Below are 19,236 nucleotides of genomic sequence, written 5' to 3' on the forward strand. Positions count from 1 at the left end.
GTGTGTGTGTCACATGAGTGGTGGAGGGGGAGGCTATAGATGGGTAATTATTTTTTTCATTTTTTTTTTTTAAACTGAAATGTGAGATTTTACAGGGCAGCCCAAACCACAAACCAGTACAAAGGATTTGCATTTCTATGGCTAGATTTAAGTCTTGCTTTAAAAAAAAATAATTTTACTTCAGTCACAGTCAGGTATTTTATTCCCTTTTTACTGCAAGAGTAAGGTAACACAGTTTAATATCTTGAAAGCAGAAAGACATTTGTTTTTTTACCATACTGAAGGGAGAGCTATGTGCTAGTTTCAATTCACTGCTTATTTGCCTTCATCACATGATTCAGAACATTGCCTTTGAGTCTTGCAGATCTTTAAACAAAAGATGATGCCTCCCATCCCCCAAACAGGAAGTGAGAATTTGAGTCTCCACCTCTAGTCATGTCCTCCCCATTACACAGAATTGTGGGATAACAAAGAGGATGTTTTACTTCAAGAACTAAGTAACCAGCTTTCAATGTGGATTTGTGTTTTTTTTTTTTTCTTTTCTAATAATTCTTTTATTTTGCGATAAAGTACTGCATTGATTCAGGATTTTGGTACTTTTTTATATTTTTATCATAAGCCCTTATTCCTTCTGGGTGAAATGATTCCCTGATTCACCCTTAGTCTTATTTTTAACACATGATGGCACAGCTGAAAGTCTCAGTCACCTCTGAAAGACTGGAGTTGTTTTTAAACATGCCTTCTTTTGCCACTTTCCTGGGTCCTGCTCTTTCTGGATTGCTAATGAAACAAGGTAAGAATTTCACTGATTATAAAACAGTGTAAGAAACTTCTCTGTGTGGAAGATTTTCAATCCATATTTATCTAGTTAATCACTGTATAGTAATCAAATCAGATAATGGTAGTAGAAGTAGCGAATTTAAACTCGTCCTAAGTGAAAAAAAAAAACAAAAAATATATAATCTGAAATATTGTACAGAATTACTAAGTATTCAAAAGTAATCCAAGCAGAGTAGACTGTGTTTCCAGTCGAAAATCCTTTATTAAGTACACAGATTTTCACTGATTGTATAGCATGCATAAAGTTGTGGGTATAGCATGCATAAAGTTGTGGGTGTGCAGGTTTTGTAGTGTTTTAACTTTTGCACTGCAGAATTGCTTTTATAACCAGACTTTTCCTGAATTGTTTTTATTTATTAGAATAGAATGCATTTTTATAAAAAGAAAATATTTTAGGATAATTCTTTAGCTTGTGTAGAATTCTTGTATTTGTATGATTATTAAAAAAATATCAGTAAAAATGAAACCATCTGACCATATAATATTCTTCCATTACATCCTCATGGACTCAGAAGTATTGTCAGTAAACTTGTGGTGGTGGGCTTTGGGTGTTTTTTTCCCCTTCTTTTTTATTCTGTCCATTCACAAACGATAATGATCTTTGTGTATGAGGTAGAACCTTCAGCTTTTGAGAGTTGTTACGGAAGTTTGATTATGTTAACTATTGTTGTTCTGTGCCGCTTGTGGAATTCAGATTGGTAGGACTTATGTGGTCTGAGTGCAGTTTTCGGAAATTCATATTTGCAAATCTCTACACTGGTTTCATGTGGCTTTCAATTTATACATTTGCCTGTGTTTTTGTGTGGCTTGTGAGTCCAGCTTGATAATCCTGAGATGGATATGGGTTCTTGTTTATCAAAATGTGTTACTTTGTCTCGGTTAGTTGTATTGTTTCTAGTGTGCAGTGTTATATATATATGTTAGGTAACCAGATAAGTACACAGTGTTTTGTAGCTAATTACAATCTGGTAATTCAGCTCAAAGGTTTAAGGCTGTTTGCTGATAATAAGCTTCATACTATAGTCATGTGTTTGAGCCACACAATTTCTGCTTGCAAATTGTGTGATTTGACTGAAAAGAATTGGATAAGATAAAATATAAAAAAATGACCTAATGTATGCAGAACACAAAAATGAAGACATAATGTGTGTATAACCCACAAACTAATGTGACATGGTCATAGGAGTTTACTAGGCTATTATAAGTGGTTGTTGTTGTCTTTCGGCTTTTCCCAGTTAGGGTCGCCACATCGGAACTCCGGTCCGCTAACGATTGGCAGTAGATTTTCACGAAAGCCAAGGTGCCAGCTCGACGTTCAACCTTCAACGAAGGCACGCCCATTTACGCATGTCTTTCGAATGCCCACCCAACTGCTGGGAGGACATGCAGACTCCACACAGAAGGCACTCCCCGCACTCCAGCCGAGAATCGAACGGGAGAACCTCTTGCTGTGAGGCAACAATGCTACCGCTGCACCACCGCGGAAGAGGCTATTGTAAGTGGTAATAGTACAAAAAATGTTTCACTGACCCCCCCCCCCCCAGTGAAGGGGAGATGGGAGGAATGAGTTCTCATGGCCTACCCTTTGAATCTTTCCATTTTCCGTACACTCTTCCCAGGACAGTCCTAGGGCTACTCCTAACTTTATGGACCATGCCTCCCCTCAGGGAGCAACAAGGTGAATGTCCTGTCCTGCCTCCCCCCATAATCACATCCATTCCCCTTGACTGTACCTCAAACACCCAAGCTGGGTCACAGGGCCTTAGGGCTTTATCCCTCTGTGTCACAGCACTACCTTTGTCATTTTCCCTTCTTGTCTAAATCAGTACTACCTATCGTCTTGGGCTGTCGTTGAGCAGTTTGAGATAGATATCAGATTTTAACAGTAACACTAATTGTATTTCTAGCTGTAAATTCCTAAGCAGAGTTTTACTGCTTTTGTTGTTTACAGTGGAACAGATTTTAATTTTTCTTCTTTTTGTAGCTGATTTTTCCTCCTCCACATACAGTCTGTCATGGATATGAATTGCTCTTGCAAAAGCAAGAGTGTTACTTGGTGTTCGGCTAAACATTCCTAATCAGTAGAAGTCAACAGGATGCTGTTATAAAAACCAAAGATTACTGGCATTTTCCTCATTTCTTTTCACAGACTGCTTTCAGGCCACTTCCCTGCTTGGTCAGTGTGGCCTTAATAGGTTCATAGGTAGGTACTAGGCTATCTTCCTGAAGGCATTTAAAAGCCTAGCCAGAATGTGTTTGCTTTTGCCGCCCCCTTAGATTAGTTACCTGTGCCTCTGTCCAGCAGAGCCACTGAAGTGATCCCCGGGGTAAACTTTCTGTTTCCCACCCACTCGTCAAGGTTTCTCTTGAGGAGTGTTAGCAAGGAGCTCTGCTTAATGTACATTGGAATCTTGTTCCAAAGCATGGGAAGTCTCTGGGACAGGGATCTGTCCCTCCAGCACGTCCTATTTATTGTTGTGTGTGGCTCAAGGGGCTATGGTTTTCTTTAGGTGGAGCATGTCCCATCAATTCTGGGTTGGACATGGCCTTGTATGTCAGGCAGAGATCATCTCTGAGTAGGCGGTATGCAACAGAGTACAGCTGTTTCTTCAGTCGAGCTGCATAGGGCATCTGTTTGAGGCCAGTGATCCTCTTGGTGAGGTACTTTTGTGGTCTTTCCAGCTGTTGCAGGTGTCTTGTAAGGTACATCCCAAATGGGGCGTTGTACTCTATGATGGGTCTGATGAGTAGAGGAGCACAATGACCTCTTTTGATCTGGATGCGAACCCTTTTGTGATTAGGTGGGCCACATAGAAGGATTTTCTAACCACTTTGGCAATGTGATTATCAAAGGAGAGATTACTATCTACTTGGGTCCCCAGATCCCTTATTACATCTTCCGTATGGACTACCACCTATGTGGTAGTTTGTGGGTACTTTGTTTTTTCCAAAGGGGATGACTATGCACTTTTTGGCATTTAGCTTGAGAACATGATTTTGACACCAGGTATCCGTGTCAGTGAGACCCTTTTGGAGGATGTCTGTGTCAGCTGGAGAGTCAGTTATAGCTCCTAGTTTGCAGTCATCTGCATACTTGGTCAGCCATAGTCCTCCTGTGCTTGCCTGTACCTCTGAGAAGTATATGCCAAACAGGAGGAGTCCTAGGACAGAGCCTTGGGGAATGCCACTTATAACCGGTTTAGAGTCGGACCTAGCTCCCACAACTCTCACCATGTGGGTTCTGTCCGTGAGCCAGTTGGCAAACCATCTTGTGACGTAGGGGTTTATGTTCAGGCTGGTGAGCTTGTCTATAACACCAGAATGGGGAATGGTGTTGAAGGCCTTTGCGAGGTCTAGGTAGGCTATGTGTACCATCTTTCCCTCGTCTATAGCCTTGGTAACTGTCTCAAAGAAATCCACTAGGTTTAGGAGGCATGATCTGCCCTTAACAAAGCCGAAGTGGGTAGGGTCCAGTGTTTGGAGGTTCCCAATTTCTCTTTTAAGGAGTTGCAGATCAAGCTAGTCAGGCATATAGGATGATAGTTCTGGGGTCTGTTGTGGATCCACCTTTGTGAAGCGGAATAACAGTTGCTGTGCGCCACTCTATGGGTATGTAGCCTGTGGAGAGGCTGAGTTTGAACAGTGTGTTTAGGTGAGGGGGTTAGTTCGTCTTTGAGCACAACACTGTCCGGTCCCATTGATGATGTGTTTTTGGCTTTGGAGAGGGCTGTTTTAACCTGAGTGTCTGTGATTTCAGGGGCTGTACATTTTTTCTGGTATGGTTATGGGCCCTTTTGGGGGTGAGAGGGGTTGAAGTTTGCACTGAACCTGTCTGCCAGGATGTTGGTGATATCGGTCGGTTCAGTGTATTTTGTGTCATTCTGCACCAACTCCGAGCAGATCTGAGCATTGCCACTTAGATTCTTGACATAGCTAAAAAATGCCTTGTGGTTATCTTTGGAGTCCTTGGCAATTTTTCTTTCAAAGCTCACCTTGGATGATTTTATGAGGGATCGTAGTTTCTTGCTGATACTGATCAGGGATTAGGTTCATAGGTTCATACTAGGCTATCTGCCCTAGGACATTTATAAGCCTAGCCAGAGTGTGTTTGGCTTTCGCCACCCATTTTAAATGAATTTTGTTATGCCCTTTTTCGAGGTTAGTATACTGTGCCTCTGTCTAACAGTGACACAGAAGTGATACTCGGAGTAAACCTACGATCTCCCATCCACACATCAAGATTCCTCTTGAAGAGAGTCAATGAGGGACTCTGCCTAACCTGGACTGGGATTTTATTCCAGAGTGAAGGGAGCCTCTGGGTTATAAATCTGTCCCTCCAGCATGTCCTATTTATTTCACTGCTGAGGTTCAAGTCTCTCGAGCGCGTAGCTCGATGGGATTTGGATTTTCTGAGGTGCAGCATGTTCATTAATTCCAGGTTGGACATGGCTTTATACGTCAGGCACAGATCGCCTCTGAGCAGGCGGTATGCCACTGAGTAGAGCTGGAGTTTCTTTAACCGGGCCGCATATGGCATCTGTTTGAGCCCTTTGATCCTCTTGGTGAGGTACTTTTGGGGTCTTTCCAGTTGCTGCAGGTGTCTGGTAAGGTACATCCCAAAAGGGGCATTGTACTCAGTTATGGGCCTGATGAGGGATGAGTAAAGAGGCACGATGATCTCCCCTGATCTAGATGTGAATCCCTTCATGATTAGGTGGGCTATATAAAATGTTTTTCTAACCACTTTGGCCACGTGGTTTTCAAATGAGAGATTGCTATCAACTTGGGTTCCCAGGTCCCTAATTACTTCTTCTGTACTTAATGGATTACCACCTATGTGGTAATTTGTGGGCACTTTGTTTTTGCCAAAGGGGATGACTATACACTTGGAGTTTAGCTTGAGGCCATGGCTGTGGCACCAATTGTCTGTTTCTATGAGGCCCTTTTGTAGGATACTTGTGTCGGCTGGAGAGTCGATTATGGTGCCTAGTTTGCAGTCATCTGCGAACTTGGTCAGCCACAGTCCTTCCGTGTTGGCCTGTACCTCCGAGAAATATATACCGAACAAGAGAGGTCCCAGGACTGAGCCTTGTGGGATGCCATTTGTAACTGGTTTGGAGTCTGACATGGCTCCAGCAATTCTAACCATGTGGGTTCTGTCCTTGAGCCAGTTTGCAACCCATCTAGTGACATAGGGGTTTATATTTAAACTGGTGAGCTTATCTATAATGCCCGAGTTGGGTATTGTATCAGAGGCTTTTGCGAGGTCCAGGTAGGCTGTGTGGACCACCTTCCCCTCGTCAATGGCCTTGGTGACTGTTTCAAAGAAATCGACCAGGTTTAAGAGGCAGGATCTGCCCTTAACAAAGCCGAACTGGGTCGGATCCAGTGTCTGTAGGTCCCCAATATCTTTATTTATGAGGTCCATGATGATCCTTTCCATAGCTTTGCAGACCAAGCTAGTCAGGCTTATGGGGCGATAGTTTCCAGGATCCGTTGAGGCACCACCTTTGTGGAGAGGGACCAGTGTTGCTGTACACCACTCTTTGGGTACATATCCTGTAGTCAGGCTGAGATTGAACAGTAGTTTTATGTTTGGGTTTAGCTCTTCTTGGAGTTCATGTAGGACGCAGCCCGGGACACTGTCTGGTCCCATTGATGCTGTGTTTTTTGCTTTGGAGAGGGCGGCTCTTACCTGTGCATCTGAGATGTCAGGGGGGCAGCACTCTGCTGGGATAGATATTTGCCCTTTTGGTGGGGAGGGGGGGAGAAGTTTGCGCTGAACCTGTCAGCTAGGATGTTGGCAATGTCTGTGGGTTCGGTGTATTTTTTGTCATTTTGGACTAATTCTGAGCATATCTGGGAAGTCCCACCCAGGTTCCTAACATAACTAAAGAAAGCCTTGTGATTATCCTTAGTGTCCTGTGCAGTTTTCTCTCGAAGCTGGCCTTAGACGATTTTATGAGTGCCCGTAGTTTTTTGCTAATACTGATCAGAGATGCCTTCCCTTTTTGGGATTTTGCTGTATCATTTAGTAGCTTCCTCTTTCTATTGTATAGTTTGTTTATGGCTGGGGTCCACCAGACAGGACGCCTGCCTTTGGAGGATTGGATCTTGGTTTTATTTGGGATTGCATGATCCATGCATTCCTGATGGTGTTCATAGAATGCGTTTGTAAAGGATTCTGCAGTCTGGGCCGTATTTTCCACAGGCCCAGGGGCTTTGAAGGATTCCACCTCAGTTTTGAGGAGTGTGAAATTTGCTTTAGAGAAGTTTTTCACTGTGGTTTTCTGGGCAGTGGGTGGGGTCGGGATGTGAATATCCAGTGAGATTAGTTTATGGTCTGATCTTACCAGTGAAGGATACACTTCTGGTCTGGAGCATAGAGCCCCCATGTTGGTGATGATCAGTCCAGTATGTTTTCCCCTCTTGTGGGAGTGGTAACAAGTTGTTCTATAGCATTTGAGTTTATAAATTCTAGGAACCTTTGGGCTAGGGTGTTGGAGCTAGAGTAATGTTCCCAGTCTATGTTTGTGTAGTTGAAGTCACCCAATGTAATGGTGTTTGGAGAGACCTTCATATTTTCCAGTGTTCTCATGAAGGCCGAGTGGGGTTCCTGGGTTTGGGAGGGTGGTCTGTAGCAGGCTATAAACTGGAAGGCAGTTTTACCCACTGTTAGTTGCACATGGATAGTCTCTGATGCTTCGTGGTGTGCCACCAACCTGGAGGTGTGGGTATCTTTGACGAATATTGATACTCCCCCTCCTTTTGTGGTTCGGTCCAAGTTTTGGGTCCGAAAAGCATGGTATGAGGTATAACCTGGTAGTGCTAGGGTGTTCTCGGGAGCCTTGAACCAGGTTTCTGTTACTGCACAGATATCGATGTTCTCCATGCTAAGGAGAGTTTTGAGTGCGTGCATCTTGAGGTTTAGACTTCTGGTGTTGAGTAGCATTACTCTTAGTTTCTTATCCCTTGTGATACCTATGGAGGTGGGTTTGTCTTTTGAGCCTTGCCTAAAAAAGGCACTATGGGGGTGGCAAGAGCCTTTGCCAATATCCGAACGCCCAGGGGTGACAGGTGCAAACTGTCCCTAGCAAAGCATCGTGGCTTGTCGAGCATGTCATCCCAGGCTGACAGGCATTGGATCCCCTTTGAATGACACCAATACTTAAGCCAATTGTTGAAATTGATCATCTTGTCTTCATATTGTGGCATCATTCTTGGTGAAGGTAAGATGCTACTCAAGGTCAGGGTCATACCGGCCTGGGCTACATGCTCAGAGAGCTCCTCTGTCTCTTTTCATGTAGTCCAGGGAGGTACGTCTCAGGTCATTCACACCAGCATGGACAATGACCGAGTCATATTTGTACTTGCCTTGGAGTGACCTGAGTGCTTGTGTTATGTGGCGGATCCTAGCGCCCGACAGGCAGCTCACCGTGATCTTCTCCTTGTTCAGCCTGGTGAGCGGGATGTCAGTGTGCCTGACGATAGTCACCTATTACAAGTCTATCAGGTGTGTTGTTTAGCCTTAAGGGCTGTGACTGGCACACTGGCTTTGTGAGCTATGTGTTGCACGTGTTTTGTTTTGGGGTAGCAGTTGCTTGGGTGTCTGCTTTGGAGTTCTCTGCTGCTTAGGCAGATTTTTATTTAGAGCCTCCGAGTATGTTTTTGTGTGTTTATGTGTTTGGTTTGCTGTCGTGGTAGGTCTATGTGAGACTGGAATTGTAGTGAGTGTAGTTTCCTTCTCCTCCTGACTGGTTACGCCAGTACTGAGTTGAGAGAGCTTAGCCTCCAGTTTGGCTATATGGTTGCATCTCTCACATGTGTTGGAATTTGTTGGGAGGAGGAGAGGGTTGCCCTTCTTGGGATTTTACTCTTATTCTGTACTAGTTTCCTCCTCATGTTGTATAGTTTGTTTATGGCAGGGGTCCACCAGGTGTCCTTTTCTTGGAGGAGCGAGTCTTGGTTTTGCTTGGGATTGCAAGATCCATGCATTCTTGTAGGTGCCCGTAGAATGCATTAGTAAAGGATTTTGCAGCTTGGACTGCATTATCCTTTAGCATGGGGGCTTTGAAACTTTCCACCTCTGTCTTAAGTAACGTGAAGTTTGCTTTTGAAAAGTTTTTCATGGTGGTTTTCTTGTCCGGGGTGGGGGGCAGAATGTGGATATCCAAAGTGATTTGTTTATGGTCAGATCTAACCAGTGAGGAGTTGACCTCTGGTGTGGAACACCGGTCGCCCATGTTGGTGATGACCAGGTCATATATGTTGTCACCTCTGGTGGGAGTGTTGACCTGTTGATCCAGGGCGTTTTGAGTTTATAAATTCTGGGAAGTGTTGGGCAAGGCGAGTTATTACTTGAGTAGTTCTCCCAATTAATGGTAGAGTTATTGCAATCACCCAATATTAGGGTGTTTGGTAGGACCTTTATGTTTCCAGAAATGCGGAATGGGGGTCCTGGGACATGGTGGGTGATCTTTAGCAAGCTACAATTTGAATTGCAGTTTTGCCCGTTGTTAGTTGCACGTGGATGATCTCTGAAGCATTGTGCTGTGCCACTAGCCTGGAGGTGTTGGTATCCTTGATGAATATGGATACGCCCCCGCCTTTTGTATTTCGGGCCGGATTCTGTGGCTGAAATGTATGGTATGAGTTGTAGCCTGGTAGTGCTGGGGTGCTCTCTGGAGCCTTAAACCAGGTTTCTGTTACTGCACATATATCGATTTTCTCCATACTGAGGAGTGCCTCGAGTGCATGCATTTTGAGGTTTAGACTTCTGGCAATGAGTAACATTACTCTCAATTTTTTGTTACTTGTGCTATTTACAGCGGTGGGTTTGTCTTTTGAGCCTTGCCTAAAAAAGGCACTATGGGGGTGGCAAGAGCCTTGGCCAGTATTCGAAAGCCTAAGGGTGACAGGTGCAAGCCGTCTCTAGCGAAGCAGTGTGGCTTGTCGAGCATGTCATACTAGGCAGGCAGACAGACACTGGATCCCCTTTGAATGACACCAGAAACTTAGCCAATTGTTGAAATTGATAATTTTTTCTTTATACTGTGGTATCATTCTTGGTGAGCGCAGGATGCTACTCAGGGTCAGGGTCATACCGGCCTGTGCTAAGTGATCAGAGAGCTCCTCCATGTCTCTTTTCATGTAGTCCAGGGAGTACCAACTTAATACCAAAGAAGGAAGAACTGTACAATGCATGCATCTCAGCTGTCCCTCATTTTTGCTTTGTCTGTCATAAAGTTGTTTATAATCCTTGTGATTTAACAGAAAAAAAAATAGTTTATAGTGTTAGAGTTTCATACATCCTGTTTATGCAAAACCTGTTGTTCTATTTACACGTAATTGAACTAGAATATCAGTTATGTATTGTCCTTGATTTTTGGTTTGTCCACAATTCTTGTGCAAGGATGTTGAGAGGTATACTATAATGGCATCTTTTTGTGGGGACACTGAATTACAGGAAGAATCATTGGATGCAAAAGTCATGTTGGTGTAGAAACCCTTTAGTATACCTTTACGAAGTTTAAAAACTATAACAATCCCTTACAGTGCTTCAGTAATGTTTGCATTTTAGTGCCAGTAAGAAGATAAATGTAGCCTCAAAAACATATGTCTCTTTCAGTGTCTGTCCAGCGTTGTCTTTCAAGTACAAGTTGTGGCATATTACTATTGATTTTGTTGTGGCTGTTTATTATATAACATATTTTGGTACATCTCAGAAGACAACTAGAGTAAATGTTGCGGCAGTGACACAGTAACTATGGTCAAAAAAATATAAACTGTATAGAATTAAATAAATGCAGGAACTTTGAATATTGACGTAGTGAAGCAACTTTTAAGGCTCACATTTGAATCCAGAAGAGAGTATTGGCCTTTTAAAAATCATAGCAGATGGCCAGAAAGAGGAGGACCTTTTCTTATTTTCTCAATAGTCCCACAAAGGCAGATAGGCAGAGCCTCGTCATTCCTTTTATTCTCCAACCAACTAATCAAACTAAGGTTGACTGGGTTGTAGGCTAAGTTTTATCCTGCTACAGCAGAATTGGAGCACTACCCTGCTTAAGAAATTAAGGGTTTGGGCTGAAAATGGTCACTAGTCTAGCCCTTTACCAGGTCACGTACCAGATAAATAAATCTGTTGATTCTGCAACATGTTCCCAGTGTGTTTGATCCACTCCCCCCCCATATCACCTTGGTAATGGCTGCATACCCTAACCCTACACCTTGAGGTCATCAAAACTGTCCCATAACACTGTCACTACACAGGACAGACTGATGCACACAGACATTTTCAAAGAGATACAAACCAACTACATCTATCCCCTAAACTAAAATACACAAACTCGCACACAAACCCACACCACCTGTCCTTCAATCACCCCTGACCTTAACCCTAACACTTTCTCTCTCTCTCTCTTCAGCCATCCTGTCAACATAAAATCACGTCCCCTACATTTGTAGAACAAAAGTATATTCAGTCAAATGCAGGGGAACCACAGAAACATATAAAATATGTACACAGACTAACTTTTGTCAAACTACCGATAAAAGTATTGCATAGGAGTACCTGCAAAATGCTAAGGGAAAATAGAGGCGTATTTGGATAGTAGTTTAAAAAGGTTGCTGACACACAGCTGTTTCTGATAACTCTGAAGCACAAAAACTTTTAGCACAATGGCGTAGGCAACAGAGTAGAAAGGATTGCTGCCAAACTTAGGAAGCATATAACATGAAAAATAACCAGAGATCTGTTAGAGATATTGGAGATATTTGAACATTTGTTTAAAACAAGAGAAGCTTGGAAACTAAGAAAAGGCATAAATGAAAATATTTATGGAAGACTTTATGTTAAGATTCGAGGTAGATGAGGTTCAACAGTTAATACTTTAACAGGAAGAGATGAGATAAAAATGGTGAATCATAATCCATCAACAGGGAAGTCTCCAGGAACATAGAATATTCCAGTCAAATTCTAGAATTTGGTAGGGAAAAAACAGTGAATATGTGGAAGTTTTTACTAAATGTATTTAAAAGAGATGGGTGAGTACCCTCATCTTGGAAGAAAGATGTGATGTTTGTCTTGGAGGAAAGATATGGTGTTAGTATTACCAGAAGAAGGTAAAAACATTTCAGACCCAGCTTCATATAGATCTGTTTCAATTTTAAATGATTATAAAATATGTGTCTATATGCTATCTAAGACAATGGAAAATGTATTGCCAAAATTGATGTTGTGTCTTTCGGCTTATCCCAGTTAGGGGTTGCCACAGCGGAACTCCGATCCGCTAATATTTGGTAGTGGATTTTTACGTGCCGAGTTACCAGCCCTGACGCACAACCTTCAATGAAGGCACGCCCATTCACGCATGCCTCCACACAGAAGATGCTCTTGCTGAGAATCGAATGCGACAAAGCTGAGAATCAAACATGACAACATCTTGCTGTGAGGCAACAACGCTACCACAGCACCACTACCGCGGGGCTGTAGATAAATATGGTTTTGGGGAGGGGAAGCAAACATCACACAACATTAGTACAGCAATCTTCCTTAGCGTCCTCCTCTCCCTGCTACTGGGGCTGCGTTTTTTTAGAGCTGCTGGACTCCACTCATGTAAAATGGTCCGGGTGCTCCCTCCCTGCCATAAACCTAAAGAATAATTCCTCTTACTAAATATGAAGACGCCCCTGAAGTTGTTTGCTTGCAAGGCTTTTTTAAGAGTAAACTCCAAAAGAAGCATTGTTTCATGTATGTTACAATTTTATTTATTTATTTATTTATTTACATTTGTTGACCGGGAGTGCCCGACTGGACGTAGGTCCATTTTCAGCGGAGGCCCGGGGAGAAAAGCTCCACAGTTAAAATAAACAGACAGTCGTTACATTGGATTACATAGCGATTAACAATTTAACATAGCAATTACTTACAACATATTTACAGATGAAGAACATAGTACATCAGTAGACAACTAGAATCTTTATCTGTGAAGTACATAACAGACATTAACAAATGTTACAATAAGAAGTTCCTGCTGTATAATAAGTACTAGGCTTATGAGCATCTGAGCTTGCTATAATCAAGGTAGTTCGTGGAGTGTAAAGAAAGGTAGTGGTTGGATGGGGTGGGTGATACTAGAGTGGGAATTGCAAGGGCATAGCCAGCATGTTTTTAGGTGCGCTTTTAGTAAAGTTTTGAAGTGGGTGCATGATGGTACGGAGGTAATTGTGGGTGGAAGGGAGTTCCATAATTTGGCTATGGTGCAAGAGAATAGTGCTTTCAATTTACCTACTTTATCATCAGTACCAGTACTGACTATTCTTATTTGGTAACTTCTATGAGAGGTCTAGCAGCCAAACGCAGACCCCTACCCACTGCCTCTGCTTAGTCTTTTTTACCATACCTCCTTACTTTGGAATTAAGAATTAAGACCTCTGTTTTTACCTCTCCCAGTTGCCTTTTTCCTGCTATGGCAGCATTCTACCATAGCTTTTAAATATCTAGCCTAGAAGTCCTAATCCTTTTTGGAGTGACTATTATTATTTGAATATCACCTTCATAATCTTTTTGCTAAATTTTTGTATTAACAGTTTGCTTTACCTTTATTCTCCCCCTAATTTCAACAGTTTAAAGCCAAAACACTAAAGACAGCTGATACTTTTTTCTGTTGTACTTACTTTCCATGGAATCTACCCACTCCCTATTCTTTCCATCCTAGTTCAGCCCCTTGCTTGACTAATACCTCCTTTAATCCCCTCCCGCCAGCTGGAAACCACCTCTGAAGTTACTTATACTAGGCATTATTTCTTTTTGGCTCCACTTTCAAACCCTCTTCCTGCTACTGGGGCTGCGTTTTTTTAGAGCTGCTTGACTCTAGTCATGGTAGGTTGGAGAAATTGTATTATTTTGTGTGTATGTATCATTGGTTGCCTGTGCTGGTATTGTATTTTTTCCTTGTATTTACTTACACGAACTAACCTGCCTGTCCAGAGCCTGTATTTCCCGCAGTTAGTTGCTTAAGTACAATCACGTCATAGCAATAAACTGCATGTTAGGTTACTGCTATAGTGTTGGCTTATCCTATAAGTTTCAGAGTTAATCTTTGTATTATAAGAGGTTACAGTAGAAATGCTAGGTCAATTTCAGTATCGTAGTCAGCTTTGATGGTTTTCCCCTGTTAAAAGCATGGCTATGACCATCTCTGCTTCTAAGTACTTAAATGAAACGCTAGGATCGCTACTCTAAAGTAACTGGCTGGTTAATATTCCATATTACATGCTTGCAACAACTCCAATAATGCCTTAAAGTCACCCAAGACACCTTTGGGGCTTGGGGCTATTCTGCAAGGAATTTTTACTCTCAGCTCTGTATACTGTACATGAAATACGCATCTGTTTTAATTGCTTTTGCGTGTATGTTTCCTACTGCCTACTCCTGAACTGTTTAGGCACAAAGACCCTACAATTAAAAAGAGTCCTATTTTTTTCCTTATTAACGAACCTTAATGGTACTTTTTTCCCTTCCAGTTACAAGATTAGGGGCCAGTAGTACCTAAGAGGAACGGAAGCGTTACTCTTCTTTTGCACGCCCAAATGGAAATTGGCGCCAATTTCTAAGATGCTTCTGCAAGTGGGCTGTTGTCTGTAATTCCCTCTATGGTGGTTATTTCTATGGAAACCCTCTGGCGATTTGTAGATTTTAACTATACAAGACATTTTTTAACTTGTTGATACTACAAATGATTTCGTATTATGTGCGAGTGGTTTCACTAGGTCATATTGATGGATTTTGCATCTGGTGGAATTGAGTGTTTTTTTTGATAGGTCTATTTAGAGCCAGGCTTTAATTTCTGGTAACTAAAGTAGTATACATTGTGAAGTCACTTTGACAACGGCTTATCTCACACTTTGAGAGCTTGCAAAGTTGTTTGTCTACACCTATGGTTCTAATCAGGCTATTACCTAATTTTATAGTCCTTTTTCTATAATTACAAATGTTTCAGTGATTGTCGCCTCACAGCAAGACGTTGTCCCGTTCGATTCTCAGCTAGAGCATCTTCTGTGTGGAGGCATGCGTGAATGGGCGTGCCTTCATTGAAGGTTGTGCGTCAGGGCTGGTAACTCGGCACGTAAAAATCCACTACCAAACATTAGCGGACCGGAGTTCCGCTGTGGTGACCCCTAACCTGGATAAGCCGAAAGACATAACAACAACAAATGTTTCAGTGAGTTAACATTCTTTTAACACCTTGGTGACTGACAATCCTGATAATTGTCTCACATGTGAGTTTTCCATGTTTAAAAAGATTTCAATATATTTGTAATACTTTTCTGTAGTCTGTTTGACCAGCTCATACACTGTACTAGTGACAAAATTATTTAAAGTGTGATCTACAGCTAAGATATTATGTACTGTGATTTCCTGTTTTACCAAATGTAAAGTTGTCGTCTGTGTCTTTGCGAAATTGAACTGTGCATGCATTGGCTGTGTGTATTCCTCAGCTTATTGTTCACCTGGATATTCCCAGTTCCCTTCCTACTTTTATAGAAGGTGAATTAGGAACTGCATTCTTGTTTGAGCTCTGTATGCTTATAGTTCTTCATTTGATTTCTTTGCCATTGCAAACCAAGTTTTTTTTTCACTTGTCCTCCAAGCTTATACTATCTCTTTCTTTGTATATAACCCCTCCTTTTGGCTCCTTTTCTTCCTCTTTTCTCTCTCATCCTCATGCCTACTTTACTCTTTTGCTGATATTCTCTCCTAATCTCTCACCTTGTCACTTTTACTATTTCTCGATTGTTTAGTACCTTATGATCTTTTCCCATAATTTCCCTCCCACTCTCATACCTACAATGTGCTAACTCAGTGTTCTCTTTTTCCTCTCTTTCAGTAAAGTGAAACGGGTGCTCCCTCCCTGCCATAAACCTAAAGGATAATTCCTGTTACTAAATCTGAAGACGCCCCTGAAGTTTTCTTGCAAGGCTTTTTAAAGAGTAAACTCCAAAAGAAGCATTGTTTCATGTATGTTGCAATTTACCTACTTTATCATCAGTACCTGTACTGACTATACTTATTTGGTAACCCTTCTATGAGAGATCTAGCAGCCAAACGCAGACCCCTACCCACTGCCTCTACCTAGTCTTTTTTTACCATACATCCTTAGTTTGGAATTAAGACCTCTGCTTTTACCTCTCTCAGTTGCCTTTTTTCCTGCTGACCACTAGATGGCAGCATTCTACCATAGCTTTTAAATATCTAGCCTAGAAGTCCTAATCCTTTTTGTAGTAATCCCCTTGCTAAAGGATTTAAATTTGAATATCACCTTCATAAACCTTTTGCTAAATGTTTGCATTGTTAACAGTTTGCTTTACTATTATTCTCCCCCTAATTTCAACAGTTTAAAGCCAAAACACTAAAGACAGCTGATACTTTTTTCTGTTGTACTTACCTTCCAGCTCTACCCGTTCCGTTCGCCCTGCGGGGTCACTCCGCTCCCCTACCATACACCCAAATCTCACCCACCCCCACTGCAGCTAACCTTATACTTCATTAAACCACACCCCCTTCAGTCATTATCCACTAACCTAACAAACCTCGTTACATACTTATCAAGCCACTCCCTCCTTTCCTCTTTATCTTCTTCTAATCCTTTAAGGTAGTCCTACCCCTAATCCCTTATACTCATCCCTTACTACACAGACCCTCCCCATTACTGCCCCACTGTTCTCACTTCAGTCTCCCTGTATTCACACTTAGTACATACCAACTCTCCCTGTATCTCCTACCACACTCCACTCACTATGTCCATCTCTAACTTTAAAACACGCTCCAACATGCTCCTCTTATCTGTAATACTTTGCCCTCTGCTTCTATCCTGTAAGCTCACTTGCTATGAATCCCTACATCTAACTGAAATTCCTACCCCCTTAAAACAAACTACCCCTCTCACCCTTTATACTTCAAAATCCCATTGTAACATTACATCCTCATCAGCCTACATTCAACCTCAGTTTCATAGAACAATCCATTTCAAATATTTCCAAACAAAAAGAACTATCCCTATTCTAGATAAAACTACTAAAACTGTCTCTTATACCACAACAGTACCTACTACAACATGGCGACATTCATCCAAACCCAGGGCCAAATTGTCATATCCCTTATTCCCAATCCCCCCATCCACACACCTCCTGCAACCCCTCTCCTAGCAAAATCTCTCTCCTTATAGCCCACCTAAACATCCGTAGTTTAAATAGTAAAATAGCCATTTACATGCCCTGTTAGACTTGCACTCCTTTGATATCCTATGCCTAACTGAAACCTGGCTCAAACCAACCACCAAGGACAATTATATTATCCAAATGAAACAAACCAAGAACGAGCCAAGAACAATGTTGAAGCCACTGAGCAGAGCCAAGGAAACAACTTCGTAAATCCAAAATGATATACACTTTTATTGCACACAAAGAACAGGACCAAGTAGAACAAGCGCTTTCGCTCGGATATTCTGAGCTTTATCAAGTTACCATCCATATGCATGACAGTTGCTTAAATAATAACAGTGATATACTAATTAGTCAATTAAATTAATCAATTAAAATTAAAATCTTCCCATAGAATCTTGTGGTTCTAAACAAATAAAATAACTAGTACTGATGAATAAGAGGGGCTATAAGTATTCATAGCCATCGTGTATTAAACATATTCAGAATGTGAAATGTAACTGTTGACATTCATCAAATACTACTTAACTAATAAAACACGTTAAATCAGATAGTGTTATCAATTAAATTATTAAATATCCTAAAAGCACTTTTTAATGTTCAAAACTATTAACATAATACTTACAAATTTATAGCCTAAAAGTTAAAATGTATTAAAAAGAATTAAAAATGATGTTTACCATATACTTTAGAAGAGATTAATCAAAGGCAAAAGAAAAGGGAATGGAAAAAAAGCAGGTTGCTTGCAAAAATTATGTGAAAGGTTTAATCACACTGATAAATCAATCTCATAATCTTGCCCTTCTAAGTTTTAAAACTGGTTTCATACTAATTGTATCATTCAACCCAGGCCAATTTCCAGCATCCAGCCTCAGTTGCCACACCAACTCCCTGTATTCAAGGGTGGACTCCCAATCACCACCTCTCAAGTCACGATTCACCTGTTCAAGAATCATGAATTTGAAATTGCAATTAGGGCAAGAAAGGGAATGTCTGAATAAGGCATTTGATTCTTTGTTTTTTAGATATTTCGTAAAAATGCTCATAAATTCTTTTTCTCATTTCCCTTTCTGTCTTGCCTACATAAAAACTTGCACACAAGGTGGAAAAAGCCAAATAAACCACCCCTTTAGAACTACAGGAAAAGTGTGAAAAGGATTTGATTTTCATTTTTCTGGATGGAAGGTATATACCCACATCATCCAGAATAGTGTGGCACTGATTGCAGGCCCCACATTTGTAGGTGCCTGGCTTTTTGTCTGCATCCTTTCTTCCTTTTCTAACTTTCCTTTCGAACATCTCCTTAAAATTAATGCCCCTCTTCTTAATAAATCTAGGTTTGGCCGGTAAAACTTCTTTAAAATCCTCGTGTGAAGTAAGGATTGGCCAAAATCTGTAAATAATCCTTTCTATTTCATGAGCATTGTCGCAATATGTGTAAATAAACTTTGGACCACAAAAATCATTTCCAGATTTCTGTAAGGTGGTGTTGTGTATGAGGCCCTTGCCTAACAATGGAAAATATAATAAATCTCTTTGGTCGTACACTTCCTTGAGCAGTACATAAAATAGATCAAGCGGGTAGCCCTTTTCCAAAAACATTTCTTTTAAGGTTTTAACTTCATTAAAAAAGTCAACTTCAGTGCTACACATTCTGGATGCCCTGATTAGTTGACCCTTAAGAATTCCCTTTTTCTGTGAAAAGGGATGGGCACTCTTAAAGTGTATAAAAGAGTTTGAAAATAAGGGCTTCCTATAAATCCTTGATTGAAATGTTATTATCATTATCCTTGTAAAGATTCACATCAAGATAATGAAGTTCATGTGTTCCTATTGTGTGTGTAAAACACAAAAAATTAGTCGTTCTGTTGATATGAGCAAGAAAATCTAAAAGTTGGTCATAAGTCCCTTTCCACAAAATGCATATGTCATCCAAAAACCTCCGGTAAAACAACAAATGTTGTTCCCAAGGGGGTTTGAAAACATGCATTTGTTCCCATCTATGGAGAACTACATTAGCGTAGATGGTTGCACATGGCGCTCCCATGGCAACCCCCCTACGTTGCTTATAAAGCTCTCCATTGAAAAAGACAAAGTTGTTGTCCGGCACAATATTCATTAACTCAATTAGTAAATTTATTAAATTTCCACTTAGGTTGGTTTTTTGAGTGA

General features: G+C 41.2%; 1 protein-coding gene across 1 annotated transcript in view; it reads left to right on the forward strand.

Annotated features, from left to right (window-relative positions):
- The first annotated feature begins 452 nt into the window (after window positions 1-452).
- The window catches only part of PIAS3 (protein inhibitor of activated STAT 3), a 1,163,468-nt gene continuing 1,144,684 nt past the window's right edge, over window positions 453-19,236 (forward strand). Inside the window, exon 1 of the mRNA XM_044079722.1 lies at window positions 453-793. The gene's annotated coding sequence lies outside the window, so the exon portion shown is untranslated. The remainder of the gene's footprint in view (window positions 794-19,236) is intronic.

This window comes from Protopterus annectens, chromosome 8.part0 (assembly GCF_019279795.1).
Source record: "Protopterus annectens isolate FY-2018-M chromosome 8.part0, PAN1.0, whole genome shotgun sequence".
NCBI lineage: Eukaryota > Metazoa > Chordata > Ceratodontiformes > Protopteridae > Protopterus > Protopterus annectens.